This window comes from Oryx dammah, unplaced genomic scaffold (genome assembly GCF_014754425.2).
Source record: "Oryx dammah isolate SB20612 unplaced genomic scaffold, SCBI_Odam_1.1 HiC_scaffold_11072, whole genome shotgun sequence".
NCBI lineage: Eukaryota > Metazoa > Chordata > Mammalia > Artiodactyla > Bovidae > Oryx > Oryx dammah.
Window position 1 is genome coordinate 3,583,818 of NW_024080466.1, and position 22,781 is coordinate 3,606,598.

A 22,781-nucleotide genomic window follows, 5' to 3' on the forward strand; every position below is an offset into this window, starting at 1 on the left:
GACACTTAGTTGGGTTTCACATCTTGATGTCACGCTATTTTCAGTCACTTGGCAGCAAATGCCAACCCCTGTGCATCCATTTTCCACTTCTTAGCTATTTAGGACATGATTAAATTGTAAGAAGCTCAGGGGAGAGAATTTAAGGAAAGCATTCCATATGAGACTGACATGGCAGAAATACTAAGGGACTGAGAATCAAGAGAGAGTGGCCACTGATCTGACCAAACAACTGCCAAGTCCCACTCCCTGTGCCTAACATGCTGAGCAAGGCACTGCAGGGCATTGCACCAAAGGCAGCATTTCATTGAGCTGAGCTGTAGGTCTCTATGTAGAAAACCCAATTCGTCCCCGTGACCTAGTTCCCTCTCTACAAGCAGGTCTAACCACCTACATTTGGAAATGCAAGCAAAACACTCTGCTCTGCTTAGAGAAAAAATAGAGGCAGTATCTAGTGTTTCAAATCTAGTCTTATCCTGGCACTTAAGATACAGGGAAAGATGTAGTTCTAGGCAGCAAATATACTGAAGGTCTATTATGCATCAAACCTTGTTTAATCATGCTGGATGCAAAGATAAATAGACACCACATCTGCCTGTGTGCATGAGCTCATATTCCAGTTGGGGATTTGGGCCTAGAAATTGATAATTTTACCACTAGATGGCAAGAACTAAGATATTCATGTATATAAAGTGCTGTTGAAAAGTATATAACTGAAATCCGAACTTTCTCTAGTGAGGAAAATCTCACCATTCTCCAATTATATGTAGTCAATATTTCTTTCCCTCTGCTTTTTGAAAGCAAAATGAAAACAAGTTACTGAATAAAATACCTGAGAATTACAAGCAATATAATTGCTCTAATACTAGTAAGCTAGCATCAACAAAAGTGCTTCTGATAAATATAAATAATTATTTGTGAAATACAATGTTTTTCTTTAAAAAAAAAAGTTTCTTAAAGTATCCACTTGCATTTTCTGCACTATTTGCATTTTCATGGTGTTTTCTGTTTTGCTTTGTTTTAGGCCATGCCATGCAACATCCCCCCTTCATGGATCTCTGCCTTGTAGTGACAGGGCTTGTGTAACTCGATGAAGCTATGAGCCATGCTGTACAGGGCCACCCAAGACAGACAGGTCATAGCAAAGAGTTCTGACAAAATGTGATCCACTGGAGGAAGGAATGGCAAAACACCCCATATATTTGCTGTGAGAACCTCATGAATTGTATAAAATGCCAAAAAGATATGACACCAAAAGATGAGTCCCCCAGGTCTGAAGGTGTCCAGTATGTTCCTCGGAAAGAAAGGAGGAGAATTACCAATAGCCCCTGAATGAATGAAGTGGCTAGGCCAAAGTGGATACAGTTCTCAGTTGTGGATGTGTCTGGTGTTGAAAGAAAAATCAGATGCTGCAAAGAACAGTATTGCATAGGAATCTAGAATGTTAGGTCCATGAATCAAAGAAAACAGGACATGGTCAAACAAGATACGGTAAGGATAAACATCAGCATCTTAAGAATTAGCCAAATAAAATGGATGGGAATGGGGAATTTAGTTCAGATGACCATTATATCTACTGCTGTGGGCAAGAATCCCATAGAAGAAGTGTAGTAACCCTCATAATCAACAAAAGAGCCTGAAATATAATACTTGGGTGCAACTTCAAAAATGACAATGATTTCGGTTCATTTCCAAGGCAAGACATTTACATCACAGTAGTCCAAGTCTGTGCCCTTACCACCCTTGCTGAAGAAGCTGAAATTAATGAGTTCTATGAAGACCTAGAAGACCTCCTAGAACTAACACCTAGAAAAGATGTTCTATTCGTTATTGGGGATTGGAACTGCAAAAGTAGGAAGTCAAGATATACCTGGAGAAACAAACAAGTTTGCACTTGGAGAAAAATATGAAGACAAAGACTAACTGAACTCTGCCAAGAGAATGCACTACTCCTGAATGCTGCTACTGCTGCTGTTAAGCCACTTCAGTCGTGTCCGACTCTGTGCGACCCCATAGATGGCAGCCCACCAGGCTCCCCCATCCCTGGGATTCTCCAGGCAAGAACCCTAGAGTGGGTTGCCATTTCCTTCTCCAATGCATGAAAGTGAAAAGTGAAAGTAAAGTCACTCAGTTGTGTCCGTCTCTTAGCGACCCCATGGACTGCAGCCTACCAGGCTCCTCCATCCATGGGATTTTCCAGGCAAGAGTACAGGAGTGGGGTGCCATTGCCTTCTCCAAGAGAATGCACTAGCCAGAGGAAATACCCCTTTTCAACAATACAAGAGACGACTTTACACATGATCATCACCAAATGGTTGTTACTGATATCAAATCGATTGCATTGTTTGTAGCCGAAGATGGAGAAACTGTATACAGTCAGCAAAAACAAGATCTTGAGCTCACTGTGACTCAAATCATCAGTTTCTCACAGAAAAATTCAGGATTAAAATAAAGAAAACCAGGAAGAAGTGTAGGCAAGTCAGGCAAGACAAATCATGTATGAATTAGCAGTAGAGGTTGACAAGTAGATTCAGGGGACTAGATCTAGTTAGCAATGTGCCTGAAGAACTATGGACAGAGGTCCATAATATCATACAGGAGGTGATGAATAAAACCATCCCAAAGAAATATAAAAGCAAGAAGGTTAAGTGGTAACCTGATGAGTCTTTATGAATAGCAGAAGAACAGAGAGAATTGAAAAGTAAGGGAGAGAGGAAAATGTACATCCAATTAAATCCAGAGTTTCAGAGAAAGGCTATAAGAGACAAGAAGGACTTCTTAATGAACAGTGTTTAATAATAGAAGAAAACAACAAAAGGGGAAAGACTAGAGATCTCTTCAGGAAAATTGAAACATCAAGAGATCATTTACCCAAAGATGGGCACAATAAAGGATAAAAATGGTAGACCTAGTAGATGCTGAAGAGATCAATAAGAGATGGAAAGAACACATGGAAAGAACATGAAGAACACATGTTCTTCATGGAAGAAGTGTATTAAAAAAAAAATCTTAATGAACTGGATTACTACAATGGTGTGGTTAGTGACCTAGAGCCAGACATTCTAAAATGCAAAGTCAAGTGGGCCTTAAGCCCTGCTTTTAATAAAGCTAGTTGGTGCTATAAAATTCTAGCAAAACTATTCAAATCCCTAAAGGAGGATGCCACCACGGTTTTACATTCATTATTTCACAAAATTTGGAAGACAAAGCAATGGCCACAGGATTGGAAAAAGTCAATCTTCATCCCAATTCCCAAGAAGGCTAGTCCCAAAGAATGTATTAACCATCAGACAGTTACACTCATCTCCCATGCTAGTAAGGTCATGCTTAAAATCTTCCATGCTAGGCTTCAGCATTATGTGAGCCAAAACTTCCAGATGTCAAAGCTTGGTTTAGAAAAGGAAAAGGAACTAGAGATCAAATTGCCAATATTTATTGGAATATAGAGAAACAAGGGAATTTCAGAAAAAAAAATCTATCTCTGTTTCATCAGCTATGCTAAAGCCTTTGATTTTGTGGATCATAACAAACTGTAAAAAGCTCTTAGAAAGATGGGAATACCAGATCACCTTACCTGTCTCCTGAGAAACCTGCATGTAGGTCAAGAAGCAACAGTTAAAACCCTGGAACAACTGATTGATTCAAGATCAATAAAGGAGTATGACAGGGCTATCTGCTGTCATCCTATTTGCTTCACCTATATGCTGAGCACATCATGAGAAATGTTGGTCTGGACGAATCACAAACTGGAATCAAGATAGGTGAGAGAAACATCAACAACCTCAGATATGCAGATGATACCACTCTAATGACAGAAAGTAAAGAGAAACTAAAAAGCCTCTTCATGAGTGTCAAGGAGGAGAGTGAAAGAGTGGGCTTAAGACTAAACATTAAAAATAAATAAATAAATAAAACAAAGATCATGGCATCTGGCCCAAATACTGCATTGCAAATGCAAGGGGAAAAGGTGGAAGTACTGACAGATTTCCTCTTCCTGGGCTCCAAAATCACTGTGGATGGTGGCTACAGCCATCAAATCAGAAGATAATCACTTCTTGCCAGGAAAGTGATGACAAACCTAGACACTGTTTTGAAAAGCAGAGACATTACTCTGCCGACAAAGGTCCATATAGTCAAGGCTGTGGTCTTTACAGTGGTCATGTATGGTTGTGAGCACAGGGCTGTAAAGAAGGCAGAATGCCAAAGAATTGATGCCTTCAAACTCTGGGGCTGGAAAAGACTCCTGAAAGTCCCTTGGGCAACAAGGAGATCAAACCAGTCAATCTTAAGGGAGATCAATCCTAAATATTCACTGGAATGACTGATGCTAAAGCTGAAACTCCAGTAATTTGGTCATCTGATGTGAACAACTGACTCATTGGAAAAGTCCCTGATGCTGGGAAAGATTGACAGCAGAAGGAGAAGAAGGTGTAAGAGGATGAGATGGTTGGATGGCATCAGTGATGGAATGGACATGAACTTGGGCAAACTCTGGGAGATGGTGAGGGATAGGGATGCCTGGTATGCTGCCATCCATGGGGTTGCAAAGAGTTGGACATGACTGGGGGACTGAACAACAACAAAATTGCAACATCCAGGATTTTAGTTCCCTGACCAGGGATTGAACCCATGCCCCCTGCATTGGGAATATACAGTCTTAACCACTGGACCAGATTGCCAGGGAAGTCCCACAAGTTTTTACTTTTGATATATTTTATTATATATGCAACTGACATTATTATTCTCAAATATATATTTATTGAGTGAAGTAATTTGTACATAGCCCTCTACAACTAAAATATATTTCAGAAACATAAGCAAATTGTGTTAAAAATCTGTGTCTAATCTCAGACTCAGAAGAACAGAATGTTCAAAGATTATGTAGAGAAACGCTCTACATATATATTTAACTATTGTAAATGTAACCTTCTAGAGGGCAAGGATTTTTGTCTGTCTCCTTTTCTGATGCAAGAGAGCACAAAAGGTATGTTGCTTCCCCATAAACTGTGAGTAAATAAACAGCCTGTAATGACTAGTCATATAACAGTATTATTTAAAATAAATTAATACACACAATTTTACTGCATCCACAGACACTTAAAGTTTTATTGCCTGGAATGATGACATTGAGTCATATAAATTTCAGGTACAAAATATATGTGTGCATTCCATGCAGCACTGAACACTGTTTTAACTGAAGTTTCTGTCATATTTTTATACATTCCCTTATTCACATTCTTATTATCATTAATTACACTTCCTTCTCCCTCACCCCACTGCACCACCTAATGTATATCATATTTAATGTCCTTCAAGTAAGAAAACCAAATGGGGGTGGTGGGGAAGAATTCAGGAAATATTGTTCTTATAGGCCTTATGAGAAAAGTGGGGAATATTTAGCCAAATGTATATTTTCAGGAAACTAGAGCAAAAAGTCAGGGACAGAATCTTAACTAGGCTGAAATCTAAGGAAAAGTAAATATAGAATGAGTGACAAAATGAAATATACATGCCATATAAAAAAAAAGAAGAAATGACACAACCATAAAAAAATGAGAAACAAAGGGAAAGAGATTTTGTTAGGTCAAGTGATATGGTTAATTTCCATATCTTTAATAATTGAGAATCAAACATCAATTAAAGTTAGTAAATGCAGCATATTGTGACAGAGATAAGATCAAGGAACTATGATTTCAATAAGTGTAGTTAGAGCATATATCTTGTTTTTATCTGCTCTTAGGAAATATACAAGGAATGATCAGGGCTTCCCTGGTGGCTCAGTGGTAAAGAATCCACCTGCCAATGCAGGAGAGACAGGTTTGATTTCTGATCAGAGAAGATAACACATGCCTCCGAGCAACTAAGCCCGTGGACGGCAACTACTGAGCCTATGTTCTAGAACACGGGGAACTGCAACTACTGAGCCCATGTGCTGCTACTACTGAAGCCTGTGAGCTCTACAGCCTGTACTCCACAAAAACAGAAGCCACTGCAATGAGAAACCCTCGCCCCACAACTAGAGAAAAGCCCTCACAGCAATGAAGACCCAGCACAGCCAAAAATAAATAAATAAATAAATAAAATTATAACAGAAAGGACCAAATATAAAAGCCACACAGATAATTCAGTTCAGTTCAGTTCAGTTCAGTCGCTCAGTCTTGTCCGACTCTTTGCAACCCCATGAATCGCAGCACGCCAGGCCTCCCTGTCCGACACCATCTCCTGGAGTTCACTCAGACTCACGTCCATCGAGTCCGTGATGCCACCCAGCCATCTCATCCTCTGTCGTCCCCTTCTCCTCCTGCCCCCAATCCCTCCCAGCATCAGAGTCTTTTCCAATGAGTCAGCTCTTCCCATGAGGTGGCCAAAGTACTGGAGTTTCAGCTTTAGCATCATTCCTTCCAAAGAAATCCCAGGGTTGATCTCCTTCAGAATGGACTGGTTGGATCTCCTTGCAGTCCAGGGGACTCTCAAGAGGCTTTTCCAACACCACAGTTCAAAAGCATCAATTCTTCGGCACTCTGCCTTCTTCACAGTCCAACTCTCACATCCATACATGACTACAGGAAAAACCATAGCCTTGACTAGACGGACCTTAGTCGGCAGAGTTATGTCTCTGCTTTTGAATATGCTATCTAGGTTGGTCATAACTTTTCTTCCAAGGAGTAAGCGTCTTTTAATTTCATGGCTGCAGTCACCATTTGCAGTGATTTTGGAGCCCCCGAAAATAACGTCTGACACTGTTTCCACTGTTTCCCCATCTATTTCCCATGAAGTGATGCGACCGGATGCCATGATCTTCGTTTTCTGAATGTTGAGCTTTAAGCCAACTTTTTTGCTCTCCTCTTTCACTTTCTTCAAGAGGCTTTTTAGCTGTTCTTCACTTTCTGCCATAAGGGTGGTGTCATCTGCATATCTGAGGTGATTGATATTTCTCCCGGCAATCTTGATTCCAGCTTGTGTTTCTTCCAGCCCAGTGTTTCTCATGATGTACTCTGCATAGAAGTTAAATAAGCAGGGTGACAATATACAGCCTTGACATACTCCTTTTCCTGTTTGGAACCAGTCTGTTGTTCCATGTCCAGTTCTAACTGTTGCTTCCTGACCTGCATACAGCTTTCTCAAGAGGCAGGTCAGGTTGTCTGGTATTCCCATCTCTTTCAGAATTTTCCACAGTTTATTGTGATCCACACAGTCAAAGGCTTTGGCATAGTCAATAAAGCAGAAATAGATGTTTTTCTGGAACTCTCTTGCTTTTTCAATGATCCAGTGGATGTTGGCAATTTGATCTCTGGTTCCTCTACCTTTTCTAAAACCTGCTTGAACATCAGGGAGTTCACGGTTCACGTATTGCTGAAGCCTGGCTTGGAGAATTTTGAGCATTACTTTACTAGCATGTGAGATGAGTGCAATTGTGCGGTAGTGTGAGCATTCTTTGGCATTGCCTTTCTTTGGGATTGGAATGAAAACTGACCTTTCCCAGATTAGTAAATTCCAAGTGAACAAAAATAAATAATAAATCTAATATTCTATTAAAAATAGAAATTGCATTTATAAAAGGAAAAATCCTCCTAGTTAGAGATCTTAAACCTTTATAAGAAACTGCTAATGCAGAGGGAAGGTCAAACAAATTTTATAAGATTTGTAGAAAAGAATGACAAAGAAAACAGTATGTATCAGAATGTCTGAGATACACATAAAACAGTACTTATGGGAGCATTCATAATATTAAATTGCATTTAATTGTATTAAATGTATTCATGCAGATATAAATTAAGCATATAATTGTAAAATATTACAATAAAGCCAAAATCAACTGAAAGAATGAATTAATAAGAGATAAATTTAATAAGTTAGAAAAACAGTAAAACAAATTTTAAAAATCTACTTTTTTGAAAGTTGGCAAAATAGTTGAACCACTAGGTACTAGATTACACAATCAAAGAAAAAATAAGATAAATTACAGATATATAATGTAATAAGTAAAAAATGGAAAAGATCACAGAAATTGACTAAAGTTTGAAAACTCATAAAAACTACTTTGTACAATTCTTTGAAAAGATATCTTGAATGAAATGGAAATTTTCCAAGGAAAATGTAATTTATTAAAGCAGTCTGTAATTTATTAAAATGGATTAGACAGTGTATGTTTCCATAGTAGGACAGGAAAAGTTGCAAATGAGCTAAACCTCTCCTTTCCAAAGTGCTTGGTTCCAGGGTTACCGAGGGGGCACTTCTATTGAATGTTTAAAGATCAGATTCTAATATTTAAATTCTCCCAGAGCATAACAAGTAATAAAAATGTCTTTTTTAAATAAAACAATGCAATGTTTATACCAAATAATCTCTGCAATAGTAATTTATGCTTTGCTAACAGCAAAATTCTCTAAGAAATTATAAAAGATCTTAGAATATGGGCAGGGGAAAATATATAAGATACAAATTTATTATTTTAATATATTATCCTGCTACCACTGCTGCTGCTGCTAAGTCATTTCAGTGTGTCCGACTCTGTGTGACCCCATAGACAGCAGCCCACCAGGCTCCAGCGTCCCTGGGATTCTCCAGGCAAGAACACCGGAGTGGGTTGCCATTTCCTTCTCCAATGCATGAAAGTGAAAAGTGAAAGTGAAGTCGCTCAGTCATGTCCGACCCTCAGTGACCCCATGGACTGCAGCCCACCAGGCTCCTCCGTCCATGGGATTCTCCAGGCAAGAGTACTGGAGTGGGGTGCCCCTGCCATCTTCGTACCCTGCTACAGATAGTAATATTTGTCTGAATCTTGAAAAAATGTGTTAAGATAATGCTGTCATTTTTTTCAGCATATATTTCCTTCCAGACCCAAGTTTTATACTTTTAGATGTTATCTTGATTTATAATTTCATATTAAAAGTCTCTTTTCATCTTGTTTCTGTAATTATTTAGGCCTCTTCCTGACATCTCTTTGGTTCCAAGCAAAAAATTTGAAATAATGCCTTAAGATGGAATCACGCAAAATGCTTTATTGTTGAGTTCATATTTGACACATTTAAACTCAGTATTTATTATATTTTAGGCATAGATAATTGAATATAAAAATAAAATATGACGTTAGTCTTGCTACTTCAAAGGTTGGAGGTAGGCTGTTGTACTGCTTTTAGTAGAACTTAGCTGTTTGTTAGAATATGATGTCATATTTAAGGAGAGGTAATTGTGGAAAGCTGTAAATGTAAATTTAAATGATGCAGCTTTATTATCCCAAAGATTTTATTTATTTTTAATTTTCTTTTGGGCTTCCCTGGTGGCTCAGATGGTAAAGCATCTGCCTGTAATGTGAGAAATCTGGGTTCAATCCCTGGGTCGGGAAGATTTCTTGGAGAAGGAAATGGCAACCCACTCTGGTACTCTTGCCTGGAAAATTCCATGGATGGAGGAGCCTCGTAGGCTACAGTCCACGGGTTGCAAAGAGTTGGACATGATTGACCAACTTAACTGGTTAATTGTATTTTGACAGAATTTAGCAATAAAGATTTTATGAGAGTTACTGAAAAAAATTCTGATTTCTAAAAAATATTTAATTTGGGTATAGGTATAGAATACAACTCTGAAATCTAGAAAAAAAATTACTTTTATGTGGAAATATGTGTTTTTTCAACTTTTTACTTGACCCAGACTCTAATTTGAATGATGTGGGAAATCATGAACTCAGGCAGGAACTGTGAAAAGTAACTTAGAGGCTTGGAGAAGCAAAATTTTAATAGAAATGTACACAAAAACTAAAGCCAACATTTCTGTATTTGGACTAAAGTTATCCAATTTAGCTGTCAACTGGACTGCTAAATCCATACTTTTTCTATCCATAGGCCAACCGGGCTTCAGTGAACTGATGAACAGAGCAATGTCACATCATATCTGCATATAATGTCATATTGTAGCTATTCATTAAAATGATCGATTTAAAATGCAAGGCAGATCGTGTCATTCCTCTGCATGAATCTTGAATGGCTTTGTATCTCAGGGTCCAAGTCCAAGTCCAATAATCTCTAAGCATGATCAACACTTTGCTTACTACCATTGTTCTCTCTGATCTCATCTTCTGCTTGCTCTGGATTAACAGCTGGACCTCAATCATGCCTGGCTTATTTATTCTTAAAAAATACATCAGAATTTACGACTATTTAATATTTTGCTTCAGTCTGTCTGTTGACTGGGCCATCCTTCTGCTGGTATCCTGGAGCTCACCTCCATGGCTCCCTTTGGCCAAAACTGGGTAGAAGATGGGCTCAGTTGAGCGGGGTGGCTAGGCCCGTTCTTCCCATGGTCTTTCATCATGGACTTTTTTTTCTTTCCTTTCACAGTCCCAGGGCATTTTTCCCACACCAGGAAGGCAGAAACCATGAGGCCTCTACAGACCTAGAGTTCAGGATGTACACACCTTCACTTCATCTATGTTCTATTGATCAAAGCAAGTCTGAAGGCCTGCTCAGTCTCATAGCAATGAGGAGATGCCAAGAAGTTGTGGCCAGATTGAACCTACCACATGTAACACACCATGGCATCATCTGGGAATTTGACTCATCTTATTCAGAGGTCTTACTTTCTTATCCAAATCACCCATTTTTCTTACACTTGTATCTGTCTCTTCAAGCCTTCCAGTCCCTGACTTCTCCATCTACCCAGCCTCTTCTTAACTATTTTTTTTTTCTCTCTAAATACATGTGATTGACATTCCGAGCAATCTTTTCACCTGTCCTCATCATTCCTAGTCAGGGAGTTGGGTAAAGATTTTTTGGCAGGCCTGAAATCTCACAGTAAGGAAGAAATCACATAGTAAAAATGGACTGGCAGGTTGTTCTATACCTGTTCTCAAATTCTAGGCTCCACTTGTCAATGTTTTCACCTGTCCCTGTTCAATTTCTCACCATTCTCTTCTAAAGCCAGTCCAAACCTCCACTGCTGTGTAAGCTCCTTACTCAAACACTATTAAGTGCCACCTCTCACTCAGTAGAAGTGAAAACAGAAGTAGTGTCACAGATGTAGGTGGGGAAAAACAACAACAACAACTTACAGTTACCATGAAGGGAAAGGGGGAATGAATAACTAGCCAAGTCACTTTCCAGACACCATTTCTGTTTTTAGAAGACACAATGTGACATTCCTAGGTCCTTGTGAGACCCACATACTCAGACAAGATTCTCATTTTTATTACTGTTGTATATATTCTTTAACAAATATATTTTCAACAAATATTTATTGGTGGGAATTTGAGTTCAATTTACCTCCTTCCCTGGTCGCTCAGCTAGTAAAGAATCTGCCTGCAATGTAGGAGACCTGGGTTCAATCCCTGAGATGGGAAGATCCCCTGGAGAAGGGAAAGGCTACCCACTCCAGTATTCTGGTCTGGAGAATTCCACAGATGGTATAGTCCATGGGGTTGCAAAGAGTCAGACAGGACTGAGCGACTTTCACTTTCACTTTATTTCCTTATGAAACACACCCATAATGTTATTCTACAGGTAGAGGATATTTTGGGAATTCCCAGGTGGCAATAGTGGTAAAGAATCTGCCTGCTAATGAAGGAAATGTAAGAGATGTGGGTCTCATCCATGAGTTGGGAGGATCTCTGGAGGAGGGCATGACAACCCACTCCAGTATCCTTGCTTGGAGAATCCCATGGACAGAAGAGCCTGGTGGGCTACAGCCCATCAGGTTGCAAAGAGTCAGAGTCAGACACAATGGAAGCAACTTAGCACACAAGCACAGAAGATATTTTATTATCTTTGTACTGATTATTTAGTTTGACTAGGAAACTTCTGTATTTTTTTCTGGATGCCTCTTGGAATTGCATCTTCTCTTTCTTGAGTAACATTTTCAGTTCCTCATCTCTCTTAAACAATAACTATTTTATAAAGAAATTGGAAGCAAGAAATTAAGATATCATAACTACAAAAGCAAATCTTAATATAACTTCTAGGGAGTATATATTTATTCATAAACATCTTTAAATAGGGGAGAATTGAAAACTTGATTCATTTGGGTCCTGTCGTCAAGGCTGGGTATCAAATTAAATATCTGGTATGGGGCCACTTTTCATGAACTTCTTTCCAGGAAATGCTAATCATTTGGATAAATATGGAAAAATTATGTTGTAGCTGTCTAACAGTTTGTTAGCAAAATGGAAAATTCAAGAAGAAAGGTTAGCTGACAAAAAAGAAGCTATATTGCCAAAATTCAAACTTTAGTTATATATGTATTTCAACAAATTTCAAGTTTATGTTACAAGTAATCTTCAAGCATGATTTATCTTATTTCATTTATGTTCATCACTAATACATTCAAGATATTATTTGTTTATACACTGAATGAGACTTTAGACTCTACTTTTTCTATTATCTAGAAGTAAATCATTTAACAGTATTTGAGAAAGATAGGGAAACTTTCCCAAAAGTGATTTTGTTCCAATAGTAGAGACACTATAGTGTCTTTTTAGCAGAATCAATGCCATTTTGATGACATCTGGCCATACATCTACAGCTGATGTTTCTTTTTTCTCCCTCTAAGGCATTTCATTTGTATGTATTATATCCCTAGAGAAAGAATCTAAGAATTTTCCTTCTTGTGTTTTCCTCTTGCTTCTTCATGGCCCATGATGCCAGTTGAGGTTGTCAGTACAATGAAACCAAATTGACTTTATAGGAGAAGGTTATTTGGTCATTTTTTCCTAGATCTTTGAGTTGCACATCAAATCTGGGGCTGTTCAATCCACACATTTCCCCAGCCCTATGATCACTGATAATTTCAAATTCACCAGTGCTTCATCATCACAGTTAAAAACCTGACAATGAATTGCAACACTGCCTAATAAGCATCTAGAGTTTGTCTCTCTTTTTGGTACTTTTGATACTCATAAGAGAATCACCCAGGACTTTCATGCCACCATTATGGTGGCATGGAAAGATGGTTGAAAGACGTACAGCTGATGTATCTTGATTGACATTTTTTTTCCTGATGTTTCAAATATCCAAAGTTCTGTTAACATGATTGTCTTTTCCTCCTTTATGCATATTTGCTATAAAAAAATAAAGTGGCTATTCTATTTCTGGTTATAGAATATGAATGTTATTCTTTAAGAATTCACACTGCTAGAATTGAAAGAGACACATGTACCCCAATGTTCATTACAGCATTGTTTATAATAGCCAGGATATGAAAACAACCTAGATGTCCATCAGCAGATGAATGGATAAGAAAGCTGTGGTACATATACACAATGGAGAATTACTCAGCCATTAAAAAGAACACATTTGAATCAGTTCTGATGAGATGGATGAAACTGGAGCTGATTATACAGAGTGAAGTAAGTCAGAAAGAAAAACACCAATACAGTATACTAACACATATATATGGAATTTAGAAAGATGGCAATGATGACCCTGTATGCAGGACAGCAAAAAAGACACAGATGTGTATAACGGACTTTTGGACTCAGTGGGAGAGGGAGAGGGTGAGATGACTTGGGAGAATGGTATTGAAACATGTATAATATCATGTAAGAATCGAATGGCCAGTCTATGTCCCATGCAGGATAGGGCACGCTTGGGGCTGGTACGTGGGGATGACCCAGAGAGATGTTGTGGGGAGGGGGGTGGGAGGGGGGTTCATGTTTGGGAACGCATGTACACCCGTGGTGGATTCATGTCAATGTATGGCAAAACCAATACAGAATTGTAAAGTAAAATAAAAAATAAGTAAATTTAAAAAAAAAATTCACAGTGCTTATAGTCAGTGTGACTTAAGTTACACATACAAGAGTTATCACAAACATAAATGTTTTATATTAGAAAATAATGTAGTAAAAATTACCTCAATGTCAATGTCTCTATTCAATACACTCTGAAAATATAAAAAGCTGTTAAACAGTAGAAATTACAAATAATTGTTACTTTTAACTTAAATTTTATGAACTAATGTCTTGCTTAAATTAGTAATGTAATATATTCTCATTACATAATATAAAGGGCTGTTGTTGCTAAGTCACTTCAGTCGTGTCTGACTGTGTGACCCCATAGATGGCAGCCCACCAGATTCTCCCATTCCTGGGATTCTCCAGGCAAGAACACTGGAGTGGGTTGCCATTTCCTTCTCCAATGCATGAAAGTGAAAAGTGAAGTGAAGTCGTCCAGTTGTGTCCGACTCTTCATGACCCCATGGACTGCAGTCTACCAGGCTCCTCTGTCCATGGGATTTTCCAGGCAAGAGTACTGGAGCAGGTTGCAATATAAAGGGCATCTTTAGTAAATACAAGAGAGAACTAATAATTTGTAAAAATCCTTTATCTACAAGAGATAATAGCATTAACCTGTATATATTCTATTTATTCATGAGTATTTGCATCCAATCATGAAGCATTTATTGAATGTCTGATGCATTGGAGGCCTTACAAATAGCTGTGAAAAGAAGAGAGTGAAATAAAGGAGAAAAAGAAAGATATACCTATGTGAATACAGAGTTCCAAAGAATAGCAAGGAGAGATAAGAAAGCCTTCTTCAGTGATCAGTGCAAAGAAATAGAGGAAAAATATAGAATGGGAAAGACTAGCGATCTCTTCAAGAAAATTAGAGATACTAAGGGAACATTTCATGCAAAGATGGGCTCGATAAAGGACAGAATGTTATGAACCTAACAGAAGCAGAAGATATTAAGAAGAGGTGTATTATACACAGAATAACTGAATTCACAGAAGAATACACAGAAGAACTGTACAAAAATTATCTTCATGACCCAGATAACCATGATGGTGTGATCACTCACCTAAAGCCAGACATCCTGGAATGTGAAGTCAACTGGGCTTTAGGAAGCATTATTATGAACAAAGGTAGCAGAGGTGATGAAATTCCAATGGAGCTATTTTAAATCCTGAAAGATGATGCTGTGAAAGTGCTGCATTCCATATGCCAGCAAATTTGGAAAATTCAGCAGTAGCCACAGGACTGGAAAAGGTCAGTTTTCATTCCAATCCAAAAGAAAGGCAATGCCAAAGAATGCTCAAACTACTGCACAATTGCACTCATCTCACACACTAGCAAAATAATGCTCAAAATTCTCCAAGCCAGACTTCAGCAATATGTGAACTGTGAACTTCCAGATATTCAAGCTGGTTTTAGAAAAGGCAGAGGAACCAGAGATAAAATTGCCAACATCTGCTGGATCATCAGGAACTCATGTACACCCATGGTGGATTCATGTCAATGTATGGCAAAACCAATACAGTATTGTAAAGTAAAAAAAATAAAATAAAATAAAATAAATAAAGAGCAAAAAAAAAAAAGAAAAGAAAAAAACAAGAGAGTTCCAGAAAAACATCTATTTCTGCTTTATTGACTATGCCAAAGCCTTTGACTGTGTGGATCACAATAAACATCTCTGAAAGAGATGGGAATACCAGACCATCTGACCTGCCTCTTGAGATCTGTATGCAGGTCAGGAAGCAACAGTTAGAACTGGACATGGAACAACAGACTGGTTCCAAATAGGAAAAGGAGTACGCCAAGGCTGTACATTGTCACCCTGCTTATTTAACTTCTATGCAGAGTACATCATGAGAAACGCTGGGCTGGAAGAAGCACAAGCTGGAATCAAGATTGCTGGGAGAAATATCAATAGCCTCAGATATGCAGATGACACTACCCTTATGGAAGAAAGTGAAGAAGAACTAAAGAGCCTCTTGAAAGTGAAAGAGAAGAGTGAAAAAACTGTCTTAAAGCTTGACATTCAGAAAATGAAGATCATGGCATCCGGTCCCATCACTTCATGGGAAATAGATGGAGAAACAGTGTAAACAGTGTCTGACTTTATTCTGGGGGGCTCCAAAATCACTGCAAATGGTGAAATTAAAAAACACTTACTCCTTGGAAGGAAAGTTACGATCAACCTAGATAGCATATTAAAAAGCAGAAACATTACTTTGTCAGTAAAGGTCCATCTAGTCAAGGCTATGGTTTTTCCATTAATCATGTATGGATGTGAGAGTTGGACTATAAAGAAAGCTGAACACAGAAGAATTGATGCTTTTGAATTGTGGTGTTGGAGAAGACTCTTGAGAGTCCCTTGGACTGCAAGGAGACCCAACCAGTCCATCCTAAAGGAAATCAGTCCTGAGTGTTTATTGGAAGGACTGATGGTGAAGCTGAAACTTCAATACTTTGGCTACCTGATGCAAAGAACTGACTCATTTGAAAAGACTCTGATGCTGGGAAAGATTGAAAGGAGGAGGAGAAGAGGATGACAGTGGATGAGATAGTTGGATGACATCTCCACTCAATGGAGATGAGTTTGAGTAACATCTGGGAGGTGGTGATGGACAGGGAGGCCTGGTGTGTTGTGGTCCATGGGGTCATGAAGAGTTGGACATGACTGAGCAACTGAACTGAACTGATATATTTTCAAGGCTACTAATATCCTATCATCTAGGACATTTTATCCTAATGGAAAAAATAATTATTTTAGGAGTTTATAAAAGGCATTTCTAGCTAAGTTACTAAACAAAATTGTCATGAAATACATGGCATTTTTGCTTGGCCATACAAAGATAGGAGATAGAAAGGATATCCCAGATTTTTCACAAAAAAAGTTGATTTAAAAAAGTTTGAAGTGAATAAGTCAGTTATCAGTGAATTGACTAAGGGTGAGACAGTAAAAGGATATTTAGAAATAAGTTTTAATGATTGGCCAGCTCAGAATACTGAGAGTTCAAAACACTGAACTAGAGCTTATTATTATTATTATTCTGTATACCAAGAGCAATAGTTCAGTGAACTAATCCAAGTGTATTTCATTAAGAAAATTTGACAATGTGTTTAAGACTGTAATTGAAAATAATCTGGTGTAAGAGTACATTTGAAATAAGAAACTCTTAAAATGAATTCCTCCATAAAATCAGTGAGATCAATGGTAAAATTTGTCTCAGTCAATGTTTTAAAATTCAGTTCCAAAATTAAGAATTCTAGAAATTAGCCCAAGACTCGGAACAATCTGAGGAACATTTATTCCAAAAACAAATGGTCTTATCTTGGTAAGAGCACTACATTTTCTAGTATTTTAACCTGTGCTAGTCCCATCCCTTCTTCCAAACTCCATGATAGCCTTGATACCAGTCACCATGCAAATATAAACTTTGACTCTTCTAGAAGAGTTTAGCAATGATACCTAGAATTTAAAATCTGAAATTTCACTTAGTAAATTGTAAAAATCAGCAGCCTAGCAACCACTGTAAGGGGCAGCATGTGTTTGGGGAATCCTGGAAAGCTGCATGCCCAGAAAACTGTCACTATTTGATTTGTTTGAAAGGCCTATAAAAAGCTCCATTCTCTTTATTTGAGCTGATTCAGAGATTGCTTTGTACAAATAGTAAAACCTTATAGCATGTGTCAAAAATAATCAATGAGAATCACTTAATTTTATGGCTGTCTTCAGGAAGATTCTAGTTGGGACTAAAAAGAAGCAGATAAAATCCTTAAAAATACAAATTTGATAAAGATATATGCACAAAGAAACTTGCAAAGTTCTGAGATATTTTGGGGAACATAGACGATTATGCATATGATCAGGACTGTGGGCATGCCCAGGAAAGACCTGAGAAGGGCCTAACTTCTCGTGTCTTACTAACCTTGAAGCTCGAAGCAAGTGAGTAGTGAAGGGAAAAGAGTTGGAAACCGCCTGCTAACGTACACATATAGCAAGCCTCTCTACAAAGGCAGGGAGACTTATTAGTATTCAAAGAAGGTCACTTCATGGGAAATAGATGAGGAAACAGTGGAAACACTGTCAGACTTTATTTTGTTTCACTGCAGATGGTGACTGCAGCCATGAAATTAAAAGATGCTTACTCCTTGGAAGTAAAGTTATGACCAACCTAGATAGTATATTCAAAAGCAGAGACATTACTTTGCCAACTAAGGTCCGTCTAGTCAAGGCTATGGTTTTTCCAGTGGTCACGTATGGATGTGAGAGTTGGACTGTGAAGAAGGCAGAGTGCCGAAGAATTGATGCTTTTGAACTGTGGTGTTGGAAAAGACTCTTGAGAGTCTCTTAGACTACAAGAATATCCAACCAGTCCATTCTAAAGGAGTTCAGCCCTGGGATTTCTTTGAAAGGAATGATGCTGAAGCTGAAAATCCAGTACTTTGGCCACCTCATGCGAAAAGTTGACTCATTGAGAAAGACTCTGATGCTGGGAGGGATTGGGGCAGGAGGAGAAGGGGACAACAGAGGAGGAGATGGCTGGATGGCATCACTGACTCGATGGACGTGAGTTTGAGTGAACTCCTGGTGTTGATGATGGACAGGGAGGCCTAGCATGCTGCAATTCTTGGGATCGCAAAGAGTCAGACACGACTGAGCGACTGAACTGACTGAAAGTAACAAGACTCAGCAGTGGCCACAGGACTGGAAAAGGTCAGTTTTCATTCCAATGCCAAAGAATGCTCAAACTACCGCACAATTGCACTCATGTCACACACTAGTAAAGTAATGCTCAAAATTCTCCAAGCCAGGCTTCAGCAATATGTGAACCGTGAACTTCCAGATGTTCAAGCTGGTTTTAGAAAAGGCAGAGGAACCAGAGATCAAATTGCCAACATCCGCTGGATCATGGAAAAATCAAGAGTTCCAGGAAAACATCTATTTCTGCTTTATTGACTATGCCAAAGCCTTTGACTGTGTGGATCACAATAAACTGTGGAAAATTCTGAAAGAGTTGGGAATACCAGAGCACCTGACCTGCCTCTTGAGAAACCTATATACAGGTCAGGAAACAACAGTTAGAACTGGACATGGAACAACAGACTGGTTCCAAATAGGAAAAGGAGTATGTCAAGACTGTATATTGTCACCCTGCTTATTTAACTTATGTGCAGAGTACATCATGAGAAACACTGGGCTGGAGGAAGCACAAGCTGGAATCAAGATTGCTGGGAGAAATATCAATAACCTTAGATATGCAGATAACACCACCCTTATGGCAGAACGTGAAGAGGAACTAAAAAGCCTCTTGATGAAAGTGAAAGAGGAGAGTGAAAAAGTTGGCTAAAACTAAACATTCAGAAAATGAAGATCATGGCATCTGGTCCCATCACTTCATGGGAAATAGATGGGGAAACAGTGGAAACAGTGTCAGACTTTATTTTGGGGGGCTCCAAAATCACTGCAGATGGTGATTGCAGCCATGAAATTAAAAGATACTTACTCCTTGGAAGAAAATTATGAGTAACCTAAATAGCATATTGAAAACCAGAGACTTTACTTTGCCAACTAAGGTCCGTCTAGTCAAGGCTATGGTTTTTCCTGTGGTCATGTATGGATGTGAGAGTTGGACTGTGAAGAAAGCTGAGTGTCAAAGAATTGATGCTTTAGAACTGTGGTGTTGAAGACTCTTGAGAGTCCCTTGGACTGCAAGGAGATCCAACCAGTGCATTCTAAATGAGATCAGTCCTGGGTTTTCTTTGGAAGGAATGATCCTGAAACTGAAACTGCAGTACTTTGGCCACCTCATGCGAAGAGCTGACTCATTGGAAAAGACTCTGATGCTGGGAGGAATTGGGGGCAGGATGAGAAGGAGACGACAGAGGATGAGATTGCTGGATGGCATCACTGACTCCATGGACATGAGTCTGAGTGAACTCCGGGAGTTGGTGATGGACAGCGAGGCCTGGCGTGCTGCGATTCATGGGGTTGCAAAGAGTTGGACATGACTGAGCAACTGAACTGAAAGTGCCTAAGCAAGACTTCAATGTCCATACATGTGAAAAAATACACACTTTGTGAAATTAATTGAGAAAGTTATTTTGCAAACAAATGGCAACAACAGTGAATTCTTTTGGGTGCGGAGTTTCAAGGCTGCCACATTTTTTGAAAATCTAGTTTTCAACACAAGACTGTGAAGCAAGCAAAGAAACAGAAAATTAGTATGGCTTATATACAGAAAAAGCGTGAGTCAAGAGAATGACGCCCAAATGTTGGACTTATTCAAAGTGAACTTCAAATTGACTACTACAAATATTGAAAATTGCAAAGGAAACCATTGTATATCTTTAAATAATGTTGAGAACAATATGTCACCAAATATCAAGGTCACTACATCTCGCTTTTTAAATAACCAAATGGTAATTCAGGAATTGAAGATTATAAGTGAAATGAAAAAGTCACTAGAGGAGCTCAACAACAGATTTTTTTCTTTTCTTTTGTATCAGCAACAGATTGGAACTAAAAAAAAGCAAAGCACTTCACTAGGCAATATGTCAATTAAGATTGTCCAAGTATGAGAATCAGAAAGACAAAGAGTGAAACAGCTTAAACAGACTCAGGTTATATACTGTGATCTTATTGGATTTATCACAGGAATGAAAATTTGACTTAATATATGGAGGGAAATCAATGCAATATAGCTTACTAATGAAATAAAGGATAAAAGCAGGCAACGATCTGAATAGATTTAGAAAAATATCATTTGATGAAATACATTATTCTGATAATATATTCAACAAGTTGAAAGTAGAAGGAAGCATCCTCATCCTGTTAGGTGTATCAGTGAAAAACTCACATGTAACATCATCTTTAATAGTAAGGACTGAATTATTTTCCCCTTAGATAAAAAAATAAGACAAATATGTATACTCTCACTATTTCTATTGAAGATTGCATGGGGAATTCTAGCTAGTAAAGAAAAAAAAAATAGCCATTCAGGTTGGAAAATAAGAAGTAACATATTTCCCTATCTACAGATGATGTGTGGGAAATACTACAAGGAATCCATAAGAGAACTATTAGAACTTATAAATAATTCAGCAACATAACAAACAGTTCAAAGATAAAGTCAATTTTATTTCTACATACTAACAATGAATAATTGGAAAATTAAATTAAGAAAATGATTCCATTTACAAACCATCAAAAATAATATACTAAGGTATATATTTGATAAAAGCAGTACCAGACCTACACATTAAAAACCACAAATAATCACTGAAAGCAATTAAAAAATATCTAAATAAATGGAAAGACATTCATGCCCGTGAATTGTTTCAGATTAAAACACTCTCCAAGTTGATCTACAGTTTCATGCAAACCCTATAAAAATTCCACCTTTTTTCTTTTCATAAATTGAGAAGCTGTTCCCAAAATTGATATAGAAATAGGAGGAAATGAAAATAGCCAAAAATAAAGAGAAATAAAAGTTAGAGACTGACATTTTCTGACTTCAAAATTTACTGAAAATCTACAGTAATCAAGAGAATTTGTACTTACATAAAAATCTATGGTCCTTTGGACTGCAAGGAGATCCAACCAGTTCATCCTAAAGGAGATCAGTCTTGGGTGTTCATTGGAAGGACTGATGCTGAAGCTGAAACTCAAATACTTTGGCCACCTCATGCAAAGAGCTGACTCATTGGAAAAGACTCTGATGCTGGGAGGGATTGGAGGCAGGAGGAAAAGGGGATAACAGAGGATGAGATGGCTGGATGGCATCACCAATTCGATGGACATGAGTTTGGGTAAACTCCGGGAGTTGGTGATGGACAGGGAGGCCTGGCGTGCACTGATTCATGGGGTCGCAAAGATTCGGGCATGACTGAGTGACTGAACTGAACTAAAAAATCTATGGAATAGGAATGAGAATTCAGAAATAAACCCTTACATTTACAGTCAAGTGATTTTTTGACAAAGGTGCCAAGACAACACAATTGGAGAAAGAAGAGTTCTTTCAAAAAATTATCAATGGATCTCAAATGGATATCCATGTAGAAAATAATAAATTGGGGCATCTATCTCCTTATTGGTTTCTAGGGTTTAAGTAAGTAAAGTAAGAAGAAGAGCAGGGAGACATCTGTGTGGCTAAAGGAAAGAAAAGGTAAAATGAAAAACCATTTGGTGTTTACATATCGATTGTTTCACAGTCAGTTTCCCAGTTGTGATCTTGCACCATTGTTTTCTAAGTTTTTACCATTGTGGGACATGGGTTAAATGTACATGGGATATTTTGTACTATTTCTATAATAGTATAAAAATTGATAATTATCTATCTCAAAATCGAGTTTTAATTTAAAAACAAGCTTGAGTGTTATTGAGAAAAGAAGTAGCAGAAGAAACGCTTTGCAACACAGGACAGGTGGAATTTGGTTGCAGGAAAGAAATAGAGAAAAGGTGTCTCTGTCATTTATTTTTGGTAAGGTGATGGTAACTCCTCAACATTTAAAACATTAATACAATAATTATTATCTACTTTATTTAATGTTTTGAACCCTAACTTATGACTACTCTATTTTATGGAGTGTTGTAAAAATAACAATTTTCTTGTGCAGCTTAAAAGGTCAATATTTATTTTGCTCAATTTCAATGCATTCTGCATTTATAAGACTATTTTGCAACAGTAATTGGTATTCATTGCAATGACTGGAAAATCCATTCAAATCTGAAAAAAAAATAGTGGATAAATAAGTTATGCTACATTGATTAAAGAAGGTATTAAGAAGAGATGAAAAAATACACAGATGAACTATACAAAAAAAGACCTTAATGACCCAGATAACCATGATGATGTGATCACTCAGCTAGAGTCAGATATTCTGGAATGTGAAGTCAAGTGAGCCTTAGGAAGCATCTCTACTAACAAAGCTAGTGGAGGTGATGGAATTCCAGTTGAGCTATTTCAAATCCTGAAAGATGATGCTGTGAAAGTGCTGCACTCAATATGTCAGCAAATTTGGAAAACTCAGCAGTAGCCACAGGACTGGAAAAGGTCAGTTATCATT